Source organism: Puma concolor, chromosome B1, assembly GCF_028749965.1.
Source record: "Puma concolor isolate L17-30 chromosome B1, mPumCon1.1.hap2, whole genome shotgun sequence".
In the NCBI taxonomy this organism is placed as follows: Eukaryota; Metazoa; Chordata; class Mammalia; order Carnivora; family Felidae; genus Puma; species Puma concolor.
Genome location: NC_141670.1, coordinates 85,728,525 through 85,751,805, shown reverse-complemented (window position 1 = coordinate 85,751,805; position 23,281 = coordinate 85,728,525). Strand labels below are relative to the sequence as shown.

The 23,281-nt window shown below is 40.1% G+C and overlaps 2 long non-coding RNA genes across 3 annotated transcripts in view; one reads left to right on the top strand and one right to left on the bottom strand.

Moving 5' to 3' along the window:
- Nucleotides 1-23,281, top strand: part of LOC147581737 (uncharacterized) — a 234,449-nt gene that overhangs the window by 24,294 nt on the left and 186,874 nt on the right. The gene's annotated exons all lie outside the window — the stretch shown is intronic.
- LOC147581738 (uncharacterized) lies at nucleotides 13,792-22,712 on the bottom strand. The gene is made up of 2 exons (XR_015250201.1): nucleotides 22,437-22,712; nucleotides 13,792-14,329 (listed from the first exon to the last, which is right to left on the bottom strand). It is a non-coding gene; the product is annotated as an uncharacterized LOC147581738 (long non-coding RNA).

The following is a 23,281-nucleotide window of genomic DNA, read 5'->3' as shown; positions in this document are numbered from 1 at the left end:
GGACTGGGCTGCCTTCCAAAGAGGTTTTGTCATTGCTTCTCTGCTGATGGTGGAGAAGCCATTTGGTATATCTGCACCATGGTTTCCATACCCCCCGTGCTCTATTAATACCACCCACTTACTTGATAGAGTGGTGATTAGGATCAAATGAACATCTGTAAAGCTGTTTGGGGAATATGTCCTAGAAACTTATTAACATATTCCTGTTTTTTAGTTCAGGAATGTGGCCAAAAGATACAACATCAACCAAAATGGAGAACATGTAACTTTCCTTGAAGTAAACTATATCTTTATAGTTTCTCCCCTAAAATCTCTTAAATTTCTTATAATTGGGAAACATTATCTTTTACCACAGAAACATAATTTCGTAGCTTAGAAATGTTTTGCATTTAGCAGCTGAATAGAGTAAAACTGTGTAAATGTTATCGACTCACTTCTTAGGTGTAGTTTAACATGTTCGATCAAAGAAAAGGGAGAACCTTTACTGGAATGTTTGGGAAATTTACTAACTAGGCACTTGGACACTTAGTACAGTGTTTTTTTTTTTTTTTTTAAATTTTTTTTTTCAACGTTTTTTATTTATTCTTGGGACAGAGAGAGACAGAGCATGAATGGGGGACGGGCAGAGAGAGAGGGAGACACAGAATCGGAAACAGGCTCCAGGCTCTGAGCCATCAGCCCAGAGCCTGATGCGGGGCTCGAACTCACAGACCGCGAGATCGTGACCTGGCTGAAGTCGGACGCTTAACCGACTGCGCCACCCAGGCGCCCCGTGTTTTTTTTTTAATACATAAAATGAATATCGATATAGAAAGGGAAGAGAGAATGAGAGATTTAAAAACCTCTTACTATAAACTCTGCAGAATTACTGATATTGTAATGTTTTTTTTTTTTAAGTTTACTTATTTTGAGAGAGAGAGAGAGAGAGCAAGAGTGAGGTGGGGGGAGAAAAATCCCACGCAGGCTCAGTGCATACACAGCCTGATGTGGGGCTCGGACTCATAAATGAGGAGGAGATCATGACCTGAGCTGAAATCAAGAGTCAGATGCTTAACTGACAGAGCCACCCAGGCACCCGTGTAATGTGTTTCTAGACCCGTGTATTTCTAAAGATTAACTGAAGTGTATAGTAATTGTTGGTTGTTGGAATAAATAAGGTAATTTTGTTTGACTTGAATGTATGTGTATAGGGTCCAAATGTATATTTCTTCTCTATCTCTTGAGTGTATCTAGAGAACATAAGGGCCAGGAACTGTAGTAGATGCTACTGAAACAATACGGCAACAAAACAGACACATTCTGCCCCTATTGCCGCTCACCGTGTACTCTGTTAATTCAGAGTCTCTGCCTGGTAAATTGATTTCATGGAAATTTGAGTAAGGTCTTTGAGCATAGCTTAAAGAGGATAAAAGAGGAGGACAGTTGTCATTTGGGTTATGGTTAAGGAACATTAATAGGAACAGAAAATTATTTGGATGTTTTGCGGATGAGGGGTCAAATTTTAGCTGATGAGAATCATGATGTGTATGTGCCCAGCTCCTTCTGCCTGGAAGTGAGAATGCCGATTAGAGGAATATATGCGGTAAGACAGGAGGCCCTTCCAACAGAGTGAACCTGAGCAGGAATGAGAAGGTAGTAGCTCTAGGTATGCATCACCAGCCATTTGGTTCTCCAACCCCACTAATCCTGGTAGTTTCTGCAGACTGATAATTTGCCAGATTTTCAGAAGAATATTCTGTAGTGAACTGAAAAGCTTAGCACAGGTGATAAGTGTTACTTACTTGTTATTTAATCATACACACACACGTATAAAGGCTGCTCATGGCATGAAAGAGTTGGTCTACTCTTAAAGGTGAACAATTTTCTGCTCAGTGTATGAGCTTCTACTCACTTAGAATATAACATAGTTTATTGCAATTTTAATAATGATAAATTTGGGGCGCCTGGGTGGCGCAGTCGGTTAAGCGTCCGACTTCAGCCAGGTCACGATCTCGCGGTCCGGGAGTTCGAGCCCCGCGTCGGGCTCTGGGCTGATGGCTCAGAGCCTGGAGCCTGTTTCCGATTCTGTGTCTCCCTCTCTCTCTGCCCCTCCCCCGTTCATGCTCTGTCTCTCTCTGTCCCAAAAAAAATAAACGTTGAAAAAAAAATTTAATAATGATAAATTTAATATAGAAGTGATTATTAACAAGTGCTGTACCTCTAGTTAGAAGGATTTGGGATCCTGAGAAACTTAACAGAAACCCATGGGGGAGGGGAAGGAAAAAAAAAAAAGAGGTTAGAGTGGGAGAGAGCCAAAGCATAAGGGACTCTTAAAAACTGAGAACAAACTGAGGGTTGATGGGGGGTGGGAGGGAGAGGAGGGTGGGTGATGGGTATTGAGGAGGGCACCTTTTGGGATGAGCACTGGGTGTTGTATGGAAACCAATTTGACAATAAATTTCATATATTGAGAAAAAAAAAAAAAAAGAAGGATTTGGGTTATAACCAAGTCTGGGAATACGAGCCTGAGCATATTATCCAATGTTTGACAGGTACCTAAGAACACATGAATGTGATGAGTTTGTGAGGTGGACTAGAGATTACATTATGTTGTGCAGTTAGAAACAGAGCATCCATCAAGGCAAAGGCCAGCATCTGGGATGCGATCCAGGATATTCCTGAGTAATGGCAGGCAGGAAGTCAACACTGTCTGTATGCTATCTGTGCACATGTTCTGTATGAATCCAAGTCCTGATTTAGCCATTTTAAAAGATATCTATTGAGCAAGGCTTGGAGTGATTTATCATTCAAGTGACACCTGAACATTTGGCTTCATGGCTACAAAGATTAGTAACAGCAATTATATGTTTATGTGGGGGTGCATTCATGTGCCTTCATACAAAAACAGAATAACATCAAGTTGACCTGTTCAAATTAAATTTTCAAGTAACTATTTGAAAAATACTTATTTTCATAACTATTTTTTAATGTTTATTTTGAGAAGAGGGGAAGCGGGGGAGGGGCAGAGAGCGAGGGAGACGTAGAATCCAAACCAGGCTCCAGCCTCTGAACTGTCAGTCAGCACAGCGCCCGATGCGGGGCTTGAACCCATGAACCGTGAGATCATGACCTGAGCCAAAGCTGGATGCTGAATGAACTGAGCCACCCAGGCGCCCCTCTAATATCATAACTATTAATGGTTTATCTCAGATGTTCTTTTATGAGGTTTCACATCCCTCAAAATAGCATTCTTAAAAGAATAATTATGGTTTATGAAGTATAAGACTAGATTCACGTAGCCTTGTTTTGTTTGCCGAGGCAGAGGTTGGTAGCATAAAATAGTACCTCAATAGAGGATATCCTACAGAGGGAGAATTTCAGTGGACACTTATTGTGAGGAAGCCAAGGGTAGAAGTTAGCGTGGAACTAGCATGAATTTCTGCACCCAGGCAGAACTTCCAAAACTAACACTCCCTTTCCTCTCCACATTGTCCTTCTTCCTAAGAAAAGTCTTTACACAGCAGTCCAGAAGCCAGAGGAAAATATTTTTGCTCTCTGAACTTGAGCTTGTTCACATTCTTGTTCTGCTCCTACTGTGGGATATGTGATTTGGACAAGTATGAGTGGATGGGGTTGGGGAGTGTATGTGGTGGTAGAGATTTCAGTTATTCTTGTGAGATTTAGCAAATAAAAATACAGAATATTTAGTTCAATTTGAATTTCAGAGAAACAGCAACAAATACTTTGTTTAGTATGAGTGTGTTCCAACTATTGCACTAATTTTTTTTTTATCTGCATTTCAAGTTTAACTGAGCACCCTGTAATTTTTCTGGCAGCCCTTATTTAGTTAGAACTTCAGTGGAGGAAGCTACCACTTAAAGCCTGCTAAAGTTTTGCTATGGACATTTGTTGGTGCTGGTTTTGTTGTTGTTGTTGTTGTTGTTGTTTGTTTGTTTTTTTTTTTTAATTTTTTTTTTTCAACGTGTATTTATTTTTGGGACAGAGAGAGACAGAGCATGAACGGGGGAGGGGCAGAGAGAGAGGGAGACACAGAATCGGAAACAGGCTCCAGGCTCTGAGCCATCAGCCCAGAGCCCGACGCGGGGCTCGAACTCACGGACCGCGAGATCGTGACCTGGCTGAAGTCGGACGCTTAACCGACTGTGCCACCCAGGCGCCCCTGTTGTTGTTTTTTGTACAGTGATGTTTGGCCCCATGTAGATAATCAAATGTAAAGGAAAAGGGAGTATGAACCAGCACTCTAGGCACAGAGTTTCATAGGAGTTTTTTTATGGCTTGTCAAAGGCTACTTCTTTCAAGAGGTAAGCAGAGAAGGTAGCAGAGTAGGAAGTAAGCCTGTTTTCATTGACCCAAGAGTCTCCCTAGAGGAAAAGAATTAATATTTTTCAGTATCTGTTTTCAAACATTTCTCTATATAACTAATGCCTGAATGAATAATGGGTTAGGTGATCTTGACTGACACCTTCTTGCAGACAGACACCCTATATCTCAGAAGGGAACTCTCATAAGGGCAAGGAGGCTCAACCGATGGCCTGGGATCAACCCCAGAAATTTTGCCCAGTATGTGCCATGGGGTGAAAAACACCAGTTTTCCTGGCAAAGGGTGTGCTGTGGCAGTAACACCAAGTATGTAAGGAGGAATCTTAAGAGGCCAAGGTGTTTGATGTTTTTGTGAATGCCACACCAGAGGGAGTAAAACCATTTCCCATACAAAGACTCCTGTAGCAATGGCATGGAGTTGGGTCAACAGTGCTAACCTCGCAAGAATGGACAAAGGTGCAGGGTTAGCAAATGCAGCATTTGCAATGCACACACCATGCAGCATTTTACTCCTCCCTCTGTACTCGCTTCCCTTGTTGAGTCCTACTCATTTCCTTCCCCCCCCCTCCCCCGCCCCAAGTGTAAATTCTTTTAGAAGCTCATCTCCCTAGACTCTTGTTTCAGTTGAACAGGCAAATATGGTGGAATGCAGTACTAGCTCTTTTCCCTGGAGGACAACTGGCCCTTTGGCCCTAGCATAAAAGACTAGGGAGTGGATAATGGGGGCTGGGGGAAGTGTGTGATGGTGGGGAGGTATCCTGAACTTGGCCTCACCACTCTGCATTTAAATTGACTAGTATCTAGCATGTCGACACCGTCAGTCAGTAATAGTTCCCTTCCACCTGTCTGTTCGCGATGGTGCTGGAACCAGAAAGCTGGTTTTATACCTAGAGAGGAGAGGTCAGGAAGAAAGAGAGGGTAGAGGAAATTTTCTTTTCTTTGCTTCGGAGGGAATTGTCAGTGTCCTCCTGGGCGGGAAGGATAGGATCTGTGAGGCAAATGTGATATTAGAGTGTGAAATGCTAACTACCTGGTGACTTTAGTCAGATTAAAAAAAAAAAATTCTGGCGACCATTGCTTTTTCCTTCGAGATGAGACATTTGGACTAAATTAGTGGCTGTAATCCTGGGCACAAATGAAGGTCACCTGGCAAGTATCTGAAAAATACAGTGCTCATACCAGGATGACCGTGTAATTTATTATCCAAATGAGCATCCTTAAAGCCTGGAAGAAAAAGCTAAAAATAATTCACAGGAACTGATAGTTCCATAAAAGGTGTCACATAGGACTTTTCCCCCCGGAATATGGAATGTATTTCCTAACTACCCGTTCCTAGAAATCTGACTTCATAGGTCTAGGACAGGGTGATTCTAATGAGCATCTTGCTTGTGAATGACTGCAATCTTGTTGAAGACTTCTGCACTGTGTCTACTAGGGCCTCTGTTATGTACCTGGAGTTGGTAGTTGACTATGGGTGAGTTTCTGAATTCTGGATGTTTTGTTCTTGGTAGGTGCCGTCTACTGCTTTTTCTGAGGTCTTTTGCTACCCTTTCTCTTTTCTTACCGTGACTATACAGACCAGAAGGGGGCAGGAGAAGAGGAAAATTCTTGAGGCCCTTTTTACTTATTTTTTCCTTATAAGAAACTTAATTCTAAATCAGTCTCCCTGGAACCTACCACAGAGAAAGTAGATTAAAAAAAATACTGTGCTCTCTGGGAAGAATGTGTTTACTCATTCCTGACTTCAGGTCATATTAGTGAGCAAAGATTAATGGTACATCCAATTAAGGTGAGCACCAGGAATTACATGTGCATCACCACTCTGACAGTCACTTACCACAGCAGCTCAGCACCTCCAGCTTGCCCAGGGAAGGCACAGAACAGTCAGCTCTTCCAAATGAGAGAAAAATTACATTTATTACTTAACTAAGACTCAATCTGGTAACAGATATTTTAGATTGCTCTTTATTGTCCTCTTATAAGAAACTGCACTAATTTAAAAAACTCTAAAAATATGGGCCAAGGGGCGCCTGGGTGGCGCAGTCGGTTAAGCGTCCGACTTCAGCCAGGTCACGATCTCGCGGTCCGTGAGTTCGAGCCCCGCGTCGGGCTCTGGGCTGATGGCCCAGAGCCTGGAGCCTGTTTCCGATTCTGTGTCTCCCTCTCTCTCTCTGCCCCACCCCCGTTCATGCTCAGTCTCTCTCTGTCCCAAAAATAAATAATCGTTGAAAATAAAAAAAAAAAAAAAATTTAAAAATATGGGCCAAGCCGGGTATCCGTGCCACATCTATGTCTCTGAAGGGGTGCTCCTTGGTCATCCGTGTGTCATGCCCTGCGGTGCCACTTATCCACTCCACGTTATTGGAGTGAACCCAGAGCAGCCATAGGGCACAGCAGAAAAGATGACATGAGTTGATATAATTTCCTTCCTTTAGATTGTCACCTAAGAGGGGCAGGGCACTTAGCAGGTGGGGGAGGGGCAGAATTTAAGGGTTGGAAAGTAAGAAAGGGTGGGGAGACAATGATGGGCCACTTGCAGCCCAATGGTATGAGGGATCAGAAACTAAAAGAAAGCAGATGGACGCAGTGCTGCAGGAAGTGTGGTATGGGTGTCAGTACTGGCCTGTGTGCTAAGCCAAAGGAAAAAAGAGGAAGCTAAGCTTTTGTACTGTAGAGTGATGTAACATTATAGTGACATCCAAATATATAAGTTTGTGTTTTATAAAAGCATTGGTCCATGATGGACTGGGGAGCAGTGGGGGGAAGCATTCCTGGACCGTAGATGGTTTGAGAAGCACTGGATTAGAAGTGGTGGGTCATAATATAGGAAGAAGGGACCAGAGACATGGAAAAGTGCAGTGATACCAATGGCTGAATTTTAATGAACATCTATGAGTAGCTTTTGCTGAAGCCCTTGGAGCCACCTTGAGTCCCAAACCATCCCACCATCCTGTCCTATCTTTTTTGGGGTCTGGTTTGTGGGCTTTCTGACATTTGACTGAGCTTCTGTTCCTTGCAACCACAGAACCAAAGAACATAAGTGAAAATAAAGGGGAACATAAAGGACACATCTAGAAAATTGTGTTGGGTGTTCTAACTTATTATGTAGTAGGATTGAAGAATGAGTTTATATATTGAGTTGTCGTAGTATTTATGTATTTATAATGTTTATTTATTGAGAGAGAGAGAGAGAGAGAGAGAGAGGGAGAGAGAACATGAGTGGGGGAGGGTCAGAGAGAGAAGGAGAGAGAATCCCAAGCAAGCTCTACAACATCAGCACAGAATCTGATACGGAGCTCAGTCTCACAAACCATGAGATCACGACCTGAGCCAAAATCAAGAGTCAGATGCTTAACTGACTGAGCCACCCAGGCGCCCCTGTCATACCATTTTAAATTAGAAATGCAGGATTTAATTTATTGATTTAATGACAGAAGTGTTATGTGTATGGATTGGTGGACTCAAGGGGAAGCAGGGAGGAGCTATGCAGTTCATGAGAGAAAAAAATTCATCATAAGAGTGATGTGGTGGCTCAGTCGGGTGAGTGTCCAGCTCTTGATTTCAGCTCAGGTCATGATCTCGTGGTTTGTGGGGTTGAGCCCCATGTTGCACTCTGTGCTCTTTCTGCCCCTCCCCTGTTCTTTCTCTCTCTCTTTCTTTCAAAATAATAGCAGCAAGAAAATCATCATAAGAAAGGAGGCTGGCACAGTCATTCAGAGCATAACATGAGTTTGTACTTGATCCTACCTTGACACTGACCCTATGTTTCCTGGATAGTATTGTAAAACTGAACAAAACGTATCCTCCAGTGATTCTGCTGAGAATCCTCTTCTCTTTGATTGCCAGTGAAAGACTGGGGTGCATGGAAGGCTAGGAATTTTTCCCTTGATCAGGGACACAAACACAGGGGACATTAAGGAGTTCTAGAGAGTTGTGGTGGAGAGGTTTGATACCACTGTGTTATTGATGATCAAGAGCAGGTTAGTCCCAAGTGTAAGGGAGCCTGCACAGGAAGTGGGCTGTGGGTCTGACCAGCAACATGGCAGGGGGTGGGTGGTGGTGGTTTGGAAAGGTGGGCGTGAGGGATTGTGGAGTACAACTAAGGAAAGATAATGCAACATCTGATGGTCTGGGATGCCAGAGTTGCAGGTAGCAGCACAAATTAGAGTCGAGGCAATTCTATACTCCTCCCCACCCCTTTGAACCAAAAAATCAAGGATATTCATAAAGAGTAGGAAGAAAGGGTGACGTCCTCTTGTTTCGCAGGCAGCGCCCTTGATCTGGCTGATCCACAAAGTTGTATAACATAAGAACCAGCTGAATTATATCTGTGACTTGTTTGGGGGACAGTGGAATATACAGGCTTAGCCAGAAAGAAATGAGTGAGAGAAATTTTAGAATTGGGTGTGAGGATAAAGTTAGGAACATAGTTTGGGACATCAGTAATTGAGGATCAGAGATGCTAGACTCAGGAGACTGAATGTATCCTGTAGGCCATGAAGAGCCACTGAAGATGACTACAAGGGGAATACTATCGTGGAAGGACAATTACACAGTATAGATTTGGGTTGATCCTAGTGGGATGTGCAAGAAAGTTTATGCAAGGAGATGTGGCACGAAGTCTTGAAGAACTAATGGGAGCCTGGATCATGAGTGTCAAAAAGAGAATGCTAGGGCATGATGTGAGAGATGTTAAAAAAACAAATATTAGTAAGATTGGGGATTAATTACCTATTTAGTTGGACAACTTAGTCACTTTAATCTCTTGTGTTCACTTTAATTGTTATGCACAACATATATTAAGCTACAATTCGATTAGTCAATATAGTGAGTTAAATAGACCTTAACACATCCTTCAAGAGTTCTTAATGCAGAGAGGCAATCACATAAAAATATGCACTGAACCAATGCTGTAAAATCTCATTGATTTAAAAAAACAATAATTGAAAAGATATTAGAACAGTAGACATTTTGAATTACAAAATGCTTTCAAAGAAATTCAGTTTTATTACTTTGAAGTTTATATAGAAGTAGTTTATTTAGGTTAACATGTACAAGAGGTTTTGTTTTTAATAACAGTTAAAATTTTTATCATTATTGTTATTCTTCATATATAGTGATATAAATTTTTTTAAATGTTTATTTTTGAGAGAGAGAGACAGAGTGTGAGCAGATGAGGGACAGAGAGAGAGGGAGACACAGAATCTGAAGCAGGCTCCAGGCTCTGAGCTGACAGCACAGAGCCGGACGCAGGGCTCGAACTTGTGAACCACGAGATCATGACTTGAGCTGAAGTTGGACGTTTAACTGACTGAGCCACCCAGGTGCTCCTATAGTGTTCTTCTAAATAGTAGTTTTATTAAAAGATTTTAAGAAGTTTATTTATTTATTTTGAGAGAGAGAGAGAGAGAGAGAGAGAGCACGAGCAGAGAGAATCCCAAGCAGGCTCTGCATTGTCAGCACAAAGCCTGACGCAGGGCTCAGCTCACAAACTAAGAGATCATGACCTGAGCCGAAATCAAGAGTCAGACGCTTAACCAACTGAGCCACCCAGGCACCCCTAAATAATAATTTTAATCGTAGTTTTGTAAACACTAATTATGTTCAATCCATTAAGGACAGTTTTAGATAAATTTGGTCTGAACTAAAGAGGGTCCTTAAAAATACATAATTTTGTTTAAAAATTTTTTTTAAATACTTTTATTTATTTTTGAGAGAGAGGGGGGGAGAGAGAGAGAGAGAGCGCGCATGAGCAGGGGAGGGGCAGAGAGAGAGGGAGACACAGAATCTGAAGCAGGCTCCAGGCCCTGAACTGTCAGCACAGAGCCTGACGTGGGGCTCGAAGTTTTAAACTAATTCAAAAGTATAGTAAAATTCTCACTGGTTTTCAAAGAGGCTCTGACATCTAATATGTTTTATCACTTGTCATATAATAATTAAGACTTTACAACCCAGAATAGTAGCCAACACAGATAGCTTGTCAAATTCTGTCTTCAAAGAATGAAAGGACAGATAGAACTTGCTAGGAAACCAGCTTTGGGTATTATCTTCCATTTCTTGTTATTTCCCTGTTTCTCTCTCTTTTTCAAAATAGAATGTACTTATTGACTTAAAAAGAAAAAGGAAAAAATACATTCACAGAAATAGATGAAGCACATATGCCTTAAAAGAAAATCTGTCATATGGTTTGCAGTTGTTTCTTATATTTATTTTTTAACTTCACATTAAGGAAGCTGACTTTCTCATGGCCTTGGAACTAGGCCTTGGCTTTCCAGGAAAAGTAATTCAAACAGAGCTATTTTATGGCAATTAGATGGCTTAGAGAAAAGCTTTTAACAACTCAGAGCTTGTCAAACAAGAAGACATTATCTAAATGTCTTTGAAAAGAAGATTTAAATTTCGTTATTACTTCTTATCCATTTGGGAAAATAAAGCTCCTGGGAGAAATGCCATTATTGTGTGTATTAACATTTTAAATTTGCACAAACAATTCTGTCATACCTTCTCTAAGCCCCATCAAGTCAAAGGGTGAAAACTGGGAATTATTAAAGAAGAATCAATCCAAGAAAATACCTGAATTCTGTTTCTCCAGAATATAATTCAATCAATTAATTGTTCATTAATTTACTTATTTATGTTGACTGTTTTGTTACCTGTATAACACATAGGACTACAGACAAATACAATAAAAACCAAAATATAATATGAATAGAAATAGCTTAGTGAAAGTCTATTTCCTTCCAGTAACTTTAGGGCAAATAAGTGAATTTTGATATTTTTGTTCCAGTAACTCTGCTTCCAAAGGCAGATTATTTTGGCTTTGGATTTAATTTTACAAAGCGACATTTCCTAGCTTCATAATAAACACAATGCCGTATTTCCAAGGGAATTAATCAGACCTAAGGATAGCTGTTAATATTTCAGTTCCTAAAAATTCCTTTAGATGTCTCTGTTTTGCATCTCATCAGCATCCATACAGGAGGCCACTGGGAAAGACAATGCCAAAGCTGGTTTCCTAGCAAGTGCAGGCTAGCCTTTAAGGACAACGGGGCTCTTTGAAAACAGAATTTGACAAAGTTAATGAAAGAAATATATGGATGACTGACATGCAGATACACCATTACACTTCATAGTACTTCTAAGCCAAAAACAAACAAAGAAACAAAAACCCAAAAAAACAACAACAACAAAAATCACAAAACTCTACTGGGGGAGATGTCCTTTTCTACTGAGCTTGCAGGCAATTCTGTCGCATCATACAATTTTAATACTGTTTGGGTTTGTAGTACAACCTGTGTTTTCATTCGAGGATATCCATTCAAGCTTAAATGACAAAGGTTAGGCAACAAATTTCTTTATTCTTTGCTTTTTAAAGGCTATGAAATATTGAAATGACTGCTTTATTATAAATGTGTGCACCTGTCTCTTAGAAATTTAAACATGCTAGGATATAGTAATATGTGTGGGAAGGAAAAAAGACATCTGAAAATGTTATTAGGCTTGTAGTTAAATGTGGCGGATTAATTGCACACACCTTACCTTTTTTCTCTACCAAATCCCCACCGAAACGATACTAAAAGAATTAAAAAGATGCATTACCCAGAGGGCAAGGCTAACGTAAGATTTTTTTTGGAAGTCCCCAAAATTTTGGCAGATGGAAGAGCAGAGTGAAAAAAGCTAAAAGCTAACTGCTTGCAGATGGGGGGCCCCATGAAGCAGGTCACAAAACTCCAGAAGGCACCAGATACCTCTGAAGGAAAAAGGTAAGAGTGGAGATAAAGTTAAATGGAAGATATATATAAGGACTACTTCATTCCTTGTAGTATTGCCCACAATAATGCAATTCCTCTCTCATCTCTTGCAGAGCACAGGAGGTTTGCTCCCTAGAAAAATCAAACCTGAGAAAGTTTAGATCTGGGGACATCAGAAATAGCAGAATGAAAGATGAAATGATAAAGTGATAAAAGAGGACTTAAATTAATATCTAAATTTTATATATTGATAAGCCCCTTGCACTTATCTCTCTCTCTATGCAAAATGTGGACAGTGGTCACTTAGCTCCAACAGGCAATATATTAGTAGATTCCTTCCTGGAGTTCTTGATTGGCTCCAGAGGAACAAAAAAATCTACATTTTCTGACATTCCTAGGTCCTGACCGCCTTGCAATGAGGCTCACCAAATGGGTTGTTCTGCCATCAGAGTTATCAATGTGAATGGTTATTCAAGGACTACTAGATACATGAAGAAAGCATTTTATATACAAGTCATAGATGACAACTAAAATGAAAGGAACTCAGAAGAAAAAAAAGTATTGAAGCAGAAGAAAAAATGATAAAGTAAACAATCATTAATATTCTTAGGGACTTGGAATGTATTTTATTCTTCAAGCAATAGCAGGAAGGTATAAAAAAATTGAGAGAATACCAAAGTCTTAAGAAATAATAATATTTTTAGCAGAAGTAAATAATTTAATAGAAGTATGAAAGGTAAAGTGGGGACTCTTCCAAAAAATTTAGAACAAAAAGAGAAAGAGAAAGCAAATAAGAAAGAAAATATTTTTAAAAGCTAGTGGACCGGTCAAGGGCAAGACCCTCAACTATTAGGTTTTTGAGAAAGAACAAAAAGCAAAGAAAGGGAGGAAAAAAATCATAAAAAACAATGTGAGAAGACTTCCAAGTATTGAAAGCTATGAATTTCTGGATCAAAAGAGTCCTCCAAGTGCTCAGAAATGAATGATAAAAAAAAAAATCAACATCAACTCATAATATGACATTGCAGAACCCTAAGGATACAAAGAAGATCCTAAGAGCAGCTGAATGGAAATAGCAGGGCCCATTCAAAAGATAGTAGTTAGACAGTGAAGTAGTCCCCTTCAAAATCCTGAGGAAAAATGAATTGGAGCCTAGAAATCCATCGTCAGCCAAGTTTTCCATCAACTAGGAATGCAGAGTAATACTTTCAGATATGCAGGATCTCTAAAAATGAGTCCTCTGTGCACTATTTCTCAGGACACTACTAGAGGTTGTTTTCCATAAAAAAAAAAAAAAGGGTATCAAACAGTAAGAGAGGGAGTCCACCGATCTGAGTGAAACACGCTACAAAACAGGAACAAGATAGGGGCGCCTGGGCGGCTCAGTTGGCTAAGCATCTGACTTCGGCTCAGGTCATGATCTCATTGTTCATGAGTTTGAGCCCTGCGTCAGGCTCAGATCCTGGAGCCTCCTTTGGATTCTGGTCTCCCTCTCTCTCTGTCCCTCCCCCACTTGCATTCTGTCTGTCTCTCTCAAAAATAAATAAACGTTAAAAAAAATTTAAAAACAGGAGCAAGGTAAAGGCCTTGTCTGGATGATGGTGAAGAAAGTGTCAGGATGATAGTTGTGTAACAGATGTGAGAACAGTCAGTCCAGATTAGAAAAATCAACCCAGAGGTCTGTAAGAGATATGTTTTCAAAGTAAAAACACAACTGATCTATTACCTGGTGTTGTGCATTTGACAGCTGAAAATTATGCTTCAAACAAGCCCAAATTAGAGATGTAATCAAAACACTATTTTTGTCTCCCATTGTTCTTTTACAGTTTTTCAGTAATTGATTCCTCCCACCCCTCCTTTCTTCTGGATAAATTCTCCAGAAGTTCACATAGCTAATTGGCTCACTCTTAGAAAATAAAACACTCCAGTGGCAGAAGCAGTCTAGTTGTTCACCAAGCCTGTTTCTTCTTCCTTTGCACAAATATATATTGCATTTCCCAGGCTCTCTTAGAGTTAGATGTGACCATGTGACTGGGTTCTGACCAGTGGAACACAAGACAAAGTGGTTGATGACATTTTGGGGCCTGGTTCACAAAAAAAATTCTGATAGAAGATGCTTTGTGTTCTTTCCCCTTCTGTCAGGCTCATGCAGAAATGAATTTGCTAGCCTGTGAAGCTACAGGTTGATGATGGTAGAGCCATAAAATTGAAAGAGACTGGATTTCTGAAGTGCTGCTTGATGCTTGGAACATAGCCACCTGCCAATCAAAAAGAGACATTTCATGGGGCCAAAAAATAAACTTCTATTGTCATGCCGTAGGAAAACAATTAGCAAAACTGTCCTCTGGAGACTTGAAAAGCAGACCATGTTTCTACTCAGCCTATAGCTTTGGGGAAAAGTTTAGGAAAAGAGTGATAGGCAATACCATGTGCTTTCAGCAATTTTACTAGAAAAGATGAGGTCAGGAAAGAATTGGCAGTTTGAAGCAGAAATGAAATTGTCTGTAGAGAAAGACCAGAAATTTGATCCTTTGAATTTGAAACTTTCCATTTCACATATGCTCTCAATATGTAAATTAGAATATCCATGATCTATAACTAAACCATAACTACAGTCATGCATTTGGTTTATCATGCAGTCTCCACCTGGCACTGAGGCAGACCAGCCGCTGGGAGAGGGGCAGGTGATTTTTTCTGTGCTTGCCGACCACTTGTTTGCCACTTGCAAGCTGTTACTACTGATGCTGTGGGTTTTGGGGAGTGCAGTTTGGTGGGAGAAAGGGAAAAGTGGAGAAAATTCAGATTAGCCCTGATTCTGCTGTTAAGATGTTTGGAGCTGGTGTTCCTCTTAGGGCTGCTCTGGGGGTTCTGCAGGAACGCCCCCCACCCCAGCTGTGCTCACCCAGCTACAGCACCCGCAGCAGGAGCGTGAGGCTGCTTCTTTATCTGTCCACGCAGCCACCATTTCCTATTGCCTCTTCCTTTAGAAGCTCAGTAGCCCTGCCAGAGAGTCCTCTTGAGCAGGGCAAAAAATGTCCCCAGGCTAGTTCTCTCCATGAGATCCTCAGCTCCTCTCCCAGAAATATGTTGCTTCATTGCCCAAATAAGTCACCACCTGCCCCTCCTGCCTGCCTGTCAGATCTCAATCATCTCATGTCTCACACTCCAGGGAAGACATTTTAAGCTCTTTTTTGAAGCCCCTTTTTGCCAAGGGTTATCATCCCACCTTTTTCCCTCACAGAAAGTGAAACTCAGAGCCTAGTAGTGTGCATGGGTGTGTGTGCATGCACAAACACACACCCTTCTTTGGAAATCATATCTTCATTTCCAATCTCTTGACCTTTCTGTATCCTCCTGTGGTTTTGGAACTAACTGGTTCTCTGGTATCTCTTAAAATCTGTACTTTGGTTTGAAATTTTTTGCATAGGAGATTTCATATGTAGTATATTACAATGACTTAGCTGGCATTTTCAATTTAACAACCTGTTACACTGTATTAGAAAGAGTTTTATACTTCCGTTGGAAGATTATGGGAGAGAATTAGTGATAAGCACAGAGAAACCAATTATATAATAGGAATGTTGAAAAGCAGGTTTTAGTTCCCTATAAAACAAAAAGCTGTGTAAGAAAGGAAACTAACTGCCTTCCTTCCACTCCACGTCCCACCCACACTATGGCAAGCTACTCCTCACCATTCAAGGAATGCAATAATGGGGATGGGTTATCTTAGTCCTAAATATTTTTTGCAAATCTGTTTCCTATACTGTAAAGAAGCATGAAGATGATGGGTTTAAAAGGTGACCTTTTGGGGCACCTGGGTGGCTCAGTCGGTTGAGCGTCCGACTTCAGCTCAGGTCACGATCTCATGGTTCGTGAGTTTGAGCCCCACGTCAGGCTCTGGGCTGATGGCTCAGAGCCTGGAGCCTGCTTCCGATTCTGTGTCTCCCTCTCTCTCTGCCCCTCCCCCATTCATGCTCTCTCTCTCTCTCTCTCTCTCTCTCTCTCTCTGTCTCAAAAATAAGTAAACATTAAAAAAGGTGACCTTTTCTACATTAGAGTGCTCATTCTAAAATATTAAAAACAAGCTAAAATAATGCATTCCTTTGTGTAATTTGGTATCCTTTTTTTTTTAAAGGAAAGTTTAGATGTGGTTGATGGGCTCTTTGTCCCATTTCTTTTATTTATTTTTTATGAAGCTGTTTGTTTAATTCCAGTATCGTTAACATACAATGTTATATTAATTTCAGGTATACAGTATAGTGATTCAACAATTCTAATTATCACTCAGTGCTCATCATGATAAATATATCCTTTAATTTTCATCACCTAGTTTACCCATTTCCATAACCACATCTCCTCTGGTAACCATCAGTTTGTTCTCTGTAGTTAAGAATGCGTCCCAACATGTATAGCACTGCTGTCAACAATAGCCAAATTATAGAAAGAGCCCGAATGTCTATCGACTGATGAATGGATAAAGAAGAGGTGGTGTGTACACACACACACACACACACACACACACACACACACACACACTGGAATATTACTTGGTGATCAAAAAGAATGAAGTCTTGCCATTTGCAACAATGTGGATGGAACTAGAGTATTATGCTAAGTGAAATAAGTCAGAGAAGGAAAAATATCATGATTTCACTCATGTGTGGAATTTCAGAAATACAACAGATGAACATAGGGGAAGGGAAAGAAAAATAAGATAAAAAGAGAGGGATGCAAACCATGAGAGTCTTAAATACAGAGAACAACCTGAGGATTGCTGGAGACGAGCTGGGTGGGGAGATGGGCTAAATGGGTGATGGGCATTAAGGAGGGCACTTGTTGGGATGAGCACTGGGTGTTATTTGGAAGTGATGAATCACTGGGTTCTACTCTGGAAACCAGTACTTCACTGTATGTTAACTAACTTGAATTTAAATTAAAAAAAAAAGAATTTTGGTTTGTCTTCTCTTTCTTTTTTCCCCTTTGCTGTTTTGTTTCTTAAATTCCACATATGAGTGGAATCATATGGTATTTGTTTTTCTCTGACTGATCTATGTCATTTAGCTTTATACTCTCTAGCTTCATCCATGTTGTTGGAGATGGCAAGCTTTCATTCCTTTTTATGGCTAAATAATATTCCATTATAGATATACACCACCTCTTCTTTATGCATTCCTCTATTGATAGGCACTTCCATAATTGTTTTTTAACATTTATTCATTTTTGAGAGACAGACAGAGACAGAGCATGAGCGGGGGAGGGACAGAGACAGGGAGACACAGAATCCGAGGCAGGCTCCAGGCCCTGAGCCGTCAGCATAGAGCCCAACACGGGACTCGAACTCACAAACTGCAAGATCATGACCTGAGCTGAAGTCGGTCGCTCAACTGACTGAGCCAACCAGGTGCCCCATTCCATAATTTGGCTTCCATGATGTGGCTACTGTAAGTAATGCTGCAATAAACATAGGGGTGCATGTATCCCTTTGAGTTACTGTTTTTGTATTTTTTGGGTAAATACCCAGTAGTGCAATTACTGAATCCTAGGGTAGTTCTATTTTTAACTTTTTGAGGAACCTCCGTAATGTTTTCCATAGCAGATGCACCAGTTGGCATTCCCATCAATGGTACACGAGGGTTTCTTTTTCTGTAAATCCTCACCAACATCTGTTGTTTCTTGTGTTTTTGATTTTAGCCATTCTGACAGGTGTGATGTAATATCTCATTGTAGTTCTGATTTGCATTTCCCTGATGATCAGTGATTATGATCTTTTCATATGTCTGTTGGATGTCTGAATGTCTTCTTTAGAGGAATGTCTGTTCATGTCTTCTGCCCATTTTTTAAGTGGATTATTTGTTTTTTGGGTGTTGAGTTGTATCAGTTTTTTATATATTTTGGGGACTAACCCTTTATCAAATATGTCATTTGTATCTATCATCTCCCATTCAGTAGGTTGCCTTTTAGTTTTGTTGATTATTTTCTTCTCTGTGCAGAAGCTTTTAATTTTGATGTAGTCCCAATAGTTGATTTTTGCTATTATTTCCCTTGCCTGAGGAAACATCTAGAAAAGCGTTGCTGTGGCTGATGTCAGAGAAAATGCTCCCTGTGCTTTCTTCTAAGATTGTTATGTTTTCAGGTCTCATATTTAGGTCTTTAATCAATTTTGAGTTTATTTGTGTGTATGGTGTAAGAAAGTGGTCCAGTTTCATTCTTTTGCACGTAGCTGTCCAGTTTCCTCAATACTATTTGTTGAAGAGACTGTCTTTTTTCCCGTTGGATATTCTTTCCAGCTTTGTTGAAGATTAATTGACCGTATGTTTGTAGGTTCATTTCTGGGTTTTCTGTTCTGTTCTATTGGTTGCATGTCTGTTTTTGTGCCAGTACCATACTATTTTGATTACTACTGCTTTGTAATATAACTTGAATTCTGGAACTGTGATACCTCCAGTTTTGTTTTTCTTTTTCAAGATTGATTTGGCCAGTTGGGGTCTTTTATGGTTCCATACAAATATTGGGATTATTTGTTCTAGTTCTGTGACAAATGCTGTTGACATTTTGATAGGGATTACATTGGATGTGTAGATTGCTTTGAGTAGTAGAGACATTTTAACAACATTTGTTCTTTCAACCCATGAGAATGAGATGTCTTTCCATTTCTTTGCCCAATCTTGAATTTCTTTCATCAGTGTTTTATTTATAGTTTTCAGAGTACAGGTCTTTCAACTCTTTGATTAGGTTTATTCCTAGGTATTTTATTATTTTTGGTGCTATTGTAAATCGAATTGTTTTCTTAATTTCTCCTCTACTTCATTGTTGGTATACAGAAATGCAACAGATTTCTATACATTGATTTTGTGTCCTGCAACTTTACTGAATTCATTTATCAGTTCTAGTTGTGTTTTGGTGGAGTCTTTCAGGTTTTCTGTGTATAATATGCCGTATGCATATAGTAAAAGCCATATGCAAATAGTAAAAATTTTACTTCTTCCTTACAAATTTGGATACCTTTAATCTCTTTGTTGTCTGATTGCTATTGCTAGTACTTCCCCATACTATTTTGAATAAAAGTGGTGAGAGTGGACATCCTTGTCTTGTTCCTGACTCTAGGGGAACAGTTTTTCCCCATTGAATAAGATGTTTGCTGTGAGATTTTAGCGTAAGGACTTTATGTTGAGGTATGTTGTCTTTAGACCTACTTTGTTGAGGTTTGTAATCATGAATAGATATTGTATTTTGTCAAATGCTTTTTGTTTGATTTTTTAATATTGAACCACCCTTGCATCCTGGGAATAAATCCCACTTGATTGTAACGAATAATTTTTTTTTTTAATGTTTTGCTGGATTTGGCTTGCTAGAATTTTTGCATCTGTGTTCATCAGGGATATTGACCTGTGGTTCTCTGTTTTGCTCAAAAACCGTCTTTGCCCTTCCTACCTCGTCAGTGTGTTCTCTTCTCTACCTTAGTTGTAGAGTTTTTTTCTGACAGTCTTTGAGTCTATTTCTGGGTTACTTACAGTGATGTGAGTGTTATCTAGTTGTATCCATGGGACATGTGACCTTAGGGTCCTTCTACTCCACTGTCTTCCCATCCTCCCGGTCCATGCCATTTCTAATAATAGAAACCTCCAGTTAAGTTCTCGTAGCTCGTTTTCCCTGACGTCTAATCGTTTCCCAAGCATAGTCAATCCTATGCTGCTTCCATGGCTGACACTCTAGAAGGTTGAAGTTAAGAATGGCTTGCCAGATTATCCCTTAATCCTGAAATACATTGTAAGGCAAATGTAGGAAGAAAATGAGCATATTTACAAATAAGAAAGGCTACATCTTTAAAGGTTCCCTCACTTTTTTCATCTGTAGACAATCCTTACTTTGCAGGTTAGGGTTTTCTATCAGTTGAGTGAAGGATCATTGTCACTGCTTTTCTCAGCTCACATAGGCAGTCATTTGCCCCATTTTCTGTGACTATCTTACTGTTAATAGCACATCTCACGCTGCATTGTCAATCGTGTGTTCAGTGGCATCCTTCTGTAAGAGAACTCCTGTTAATGATCCTGTTCATTTTCATCTCCCATGTCTAAGAACAACGCCTGAAACAAAGGACCCAATACATGTTGAATGAGTGAATAAGTGATTGAATGAGTAATGACAGAAAACTAGATGAACGCAAATATAATTCACTTTTGTCAACAGTTTGAATTTTATTATAATTGTTTGTATGTATTTGTTTCTTCCTTTCCACTGTGAGCACTAGAGGGTATGAATCCTGTTTTACTTACCCCAGTGGCTCTAGCACGTCGCACTGTGCCTAGTGCCTAAAATGTGGCAGTTGTTCATCAACGTTTTCAAAATGAAGAAATGAATTCATTAATTTATGAGATGTGTAAGAATAGGCACCTACTGTCTGTATCTCATGCTTTTGTTATACCAGTTCTTGTCCTTTTTAGGGACTCAATACTATAGTTGAAATCCAAAAAAAAAAAAAAAAGATTTGGGAGCAGATCTCTTCTGCTACTACCTTCATCACCTTCGGAATACTTATTTTGTTTTTTAAGATAATAACATTTGCTTTTTCTTATCTTGTCCTTTCTTGTTTTTTCTCTCTCTTTGTAGGTAACCCAGATTTTGAACGAAGACCGTGTTTATAAGAGTAGTTAGAATAAGCCTTCTATAGAAGTGATACTTTGGTTTATAAGCCCCAGCTTTTTTGTCCAGTCAGTGCTGTTGGTATTGAATGACTTAATGAAAATGCCTGGGGCTTGCGGATTAAAGAGCTAGGTTATTACATGGGCTTCTTTCCTGAAAAATATTTATTGCAGAATGTTCGTGGCACTAAGTAAAAATAGATAAAATAGTAACATTTTCAAAGCCCTGATCTTATATGCACACAAGTGCCCTGCTTTTATTTTAACCCTGGCTTAGCACTGCTCAACCACAGAAGTACCAAATCTTCCTTTTGGGGCAAAAAGAACAAATTGCTTTTTCCTTGTTCATAGGACAGATGGAGTATCCAAAGATTGGCTCTATATCGCACACTCTGAAACCAGTCTTAGGCCTATGGTCTGTTTTTCTGTACAAAAGAAAACCACTGGAAGGATACATTTTAAAAATCAGATTGTTACAGGTAGTTGAAAATTTAGTTTGCCCTCAGCTTAAAAAACAAAAACAAAAAGAAAACATTGTAGCCTGAAAAGCAGGAGGAAAGGAAAAATTTGAGCATATCAACAGGGACTAAATCTGTCATGCTCAATTGTGCAACAGAACAAAATGAGATGAGTATTAGTGGCAGTTGAGAAAAATAGCTTTTCAAATTCAGTTTTTTTTTATGAGAGTAATTTAGGAAGTGTAGTATAAGAGTCATTAAGCACAAAATACCATAAACGTCAGTGTGAGTTGTATTCAGCTTTTGTTTGGCTCACTGAGTGACATACCATACCTTAAATCTGATGAAGAAGCTCTTTTGAAGGCTATAAAGGGAGAGGCATTAAAGCAAACTCTTCAAGCAGCACTGGGTTCTTTAGGGTTAGGGGTCCCTAAAACAACATTTGCCCATCTCATTGAGGAGAGAGAAGAGAAAAGAGAAAGCCTTTGCTTCCAACCCCATGAATGAAGCAGTATTAAGAAGAACCTTCTTATGAGCCAGCCACCCATCTGCCATTGGAAAAACAAGAGGGACATGGGCAGGGACGCCTGACTGGCTCAGTCAGTAGAGCATGCAGCTCTTGACCTGAGGGTGGTGAGTTCAAGCTTTATGTTGGGCATAGAGATTACTTAAAAAAAAAAAAAGAGGGATGTGGGCAGGAACAGTGAGCTTGTGGACTACAGTTTCAAGGAGGGAGGTAGGAGGAGGAATGAAACGTGAATCACCAGGCTGTGACAGAAGGAAATGTGAGTTTAAACACAGCTGTTTGCTCAGAGACTCCTGCAGGATTATATCCGTTATTGTGTTGGGATGGGATGAAAAGAGAGGTGTTCCCCTCCCCCTCACTTCTGCCAGCCCTAAAAGTTATGGAGTGTGAAGCATGAGCTCCCTTGTAAATATTGGTTTGAAAGTCTCACCAACTCTAGAGAGTTTAAAAACCAGGGAAATGCACTATAAATCTAAGATCTCAAGGGAAAAGTATATTTTTATGAGTCTATGTTTATTGAATGCTTGCAGAGAGCAGTACGGTATGACCATTTTAACCTCTGTCCAAATGCTCCCTATTTTTGACTCGCGTAACTTCATTTTAATTGCATCACATGCCTTGCCCTTAGAATGAAGCCTTAACACTTCATACTTGTAGTACATCACCACCCCACTCTTTCTTTACCTGTACTTCTCCAAATCCGCACAGAAAGATATGGCAGCACCATACAATCTAACCTTACCATAACTCTTTTATGTAAGATTTTTGCAGCCACTTGGTTCCTCTGAAAATTTTCCATGGTAGTCTCACGGTCAAGCCTCTATTTGCTTTGTGATGCATCTTCATCCAGACTTACAGTTGTACCTCAAGATCTGGCCACATTGAGCGGGGCCTCTAAAGTTTGGGTCAAGTCAGACTTCTGTAGCCTTCCTTAGCTCTCCAGCTCACACAGATGCCCCCTTTCTCTAAATTTGGAGCCTCTGTGCTGCCCTCCGAGACAGCTGTGTCTGTCCTGCCCAGTTACTAGACATTTTCTCAAGTATTTTCTGGTCTCCTTGGCTGCAGATTCCATTGTATTCATCACAGAGTTTTGTTTGTTTTTATGGAATTTTGATGTGTTGTGTGGCAACATCTGTGCTGAGTGTGTGTGTGTGTGTGTGTGTGTGTGTGTGTGTGCGTGCATGACTGGGAGAGAGAAGAAAAGTTTTCTTTTTTCTTTTCTTTCATTCCAAAGCATACTTGTTTATTCATTCTTCCCTCCACTCTTGGCAGAAACATCAGTGAACAACCTCTACCACCCCCCCTTTGCACATCTGGGGACGAGAATGGGCAGACACCCTATAGTCCTGCATCATTCCTCTGTGCTGTTCCTCTGCTTGCATAACTTTGGCTCAGAGACAGAGTGAGCACAGCTGGCTGAGTGGTTGCCTGAGGTCAGTAGAGTGATCTACATGCTCAGTCAGTGTCAGGCATTCTAAGATGCGCTGAGGCAGAGGAAGAGTTTCTAGTTAGGAAAACATAAGATGATAATTCAGAATTCTTCTGTGTTTAATGAGGCAGAATCCCTTTAAAATCGTAGCATGTAGT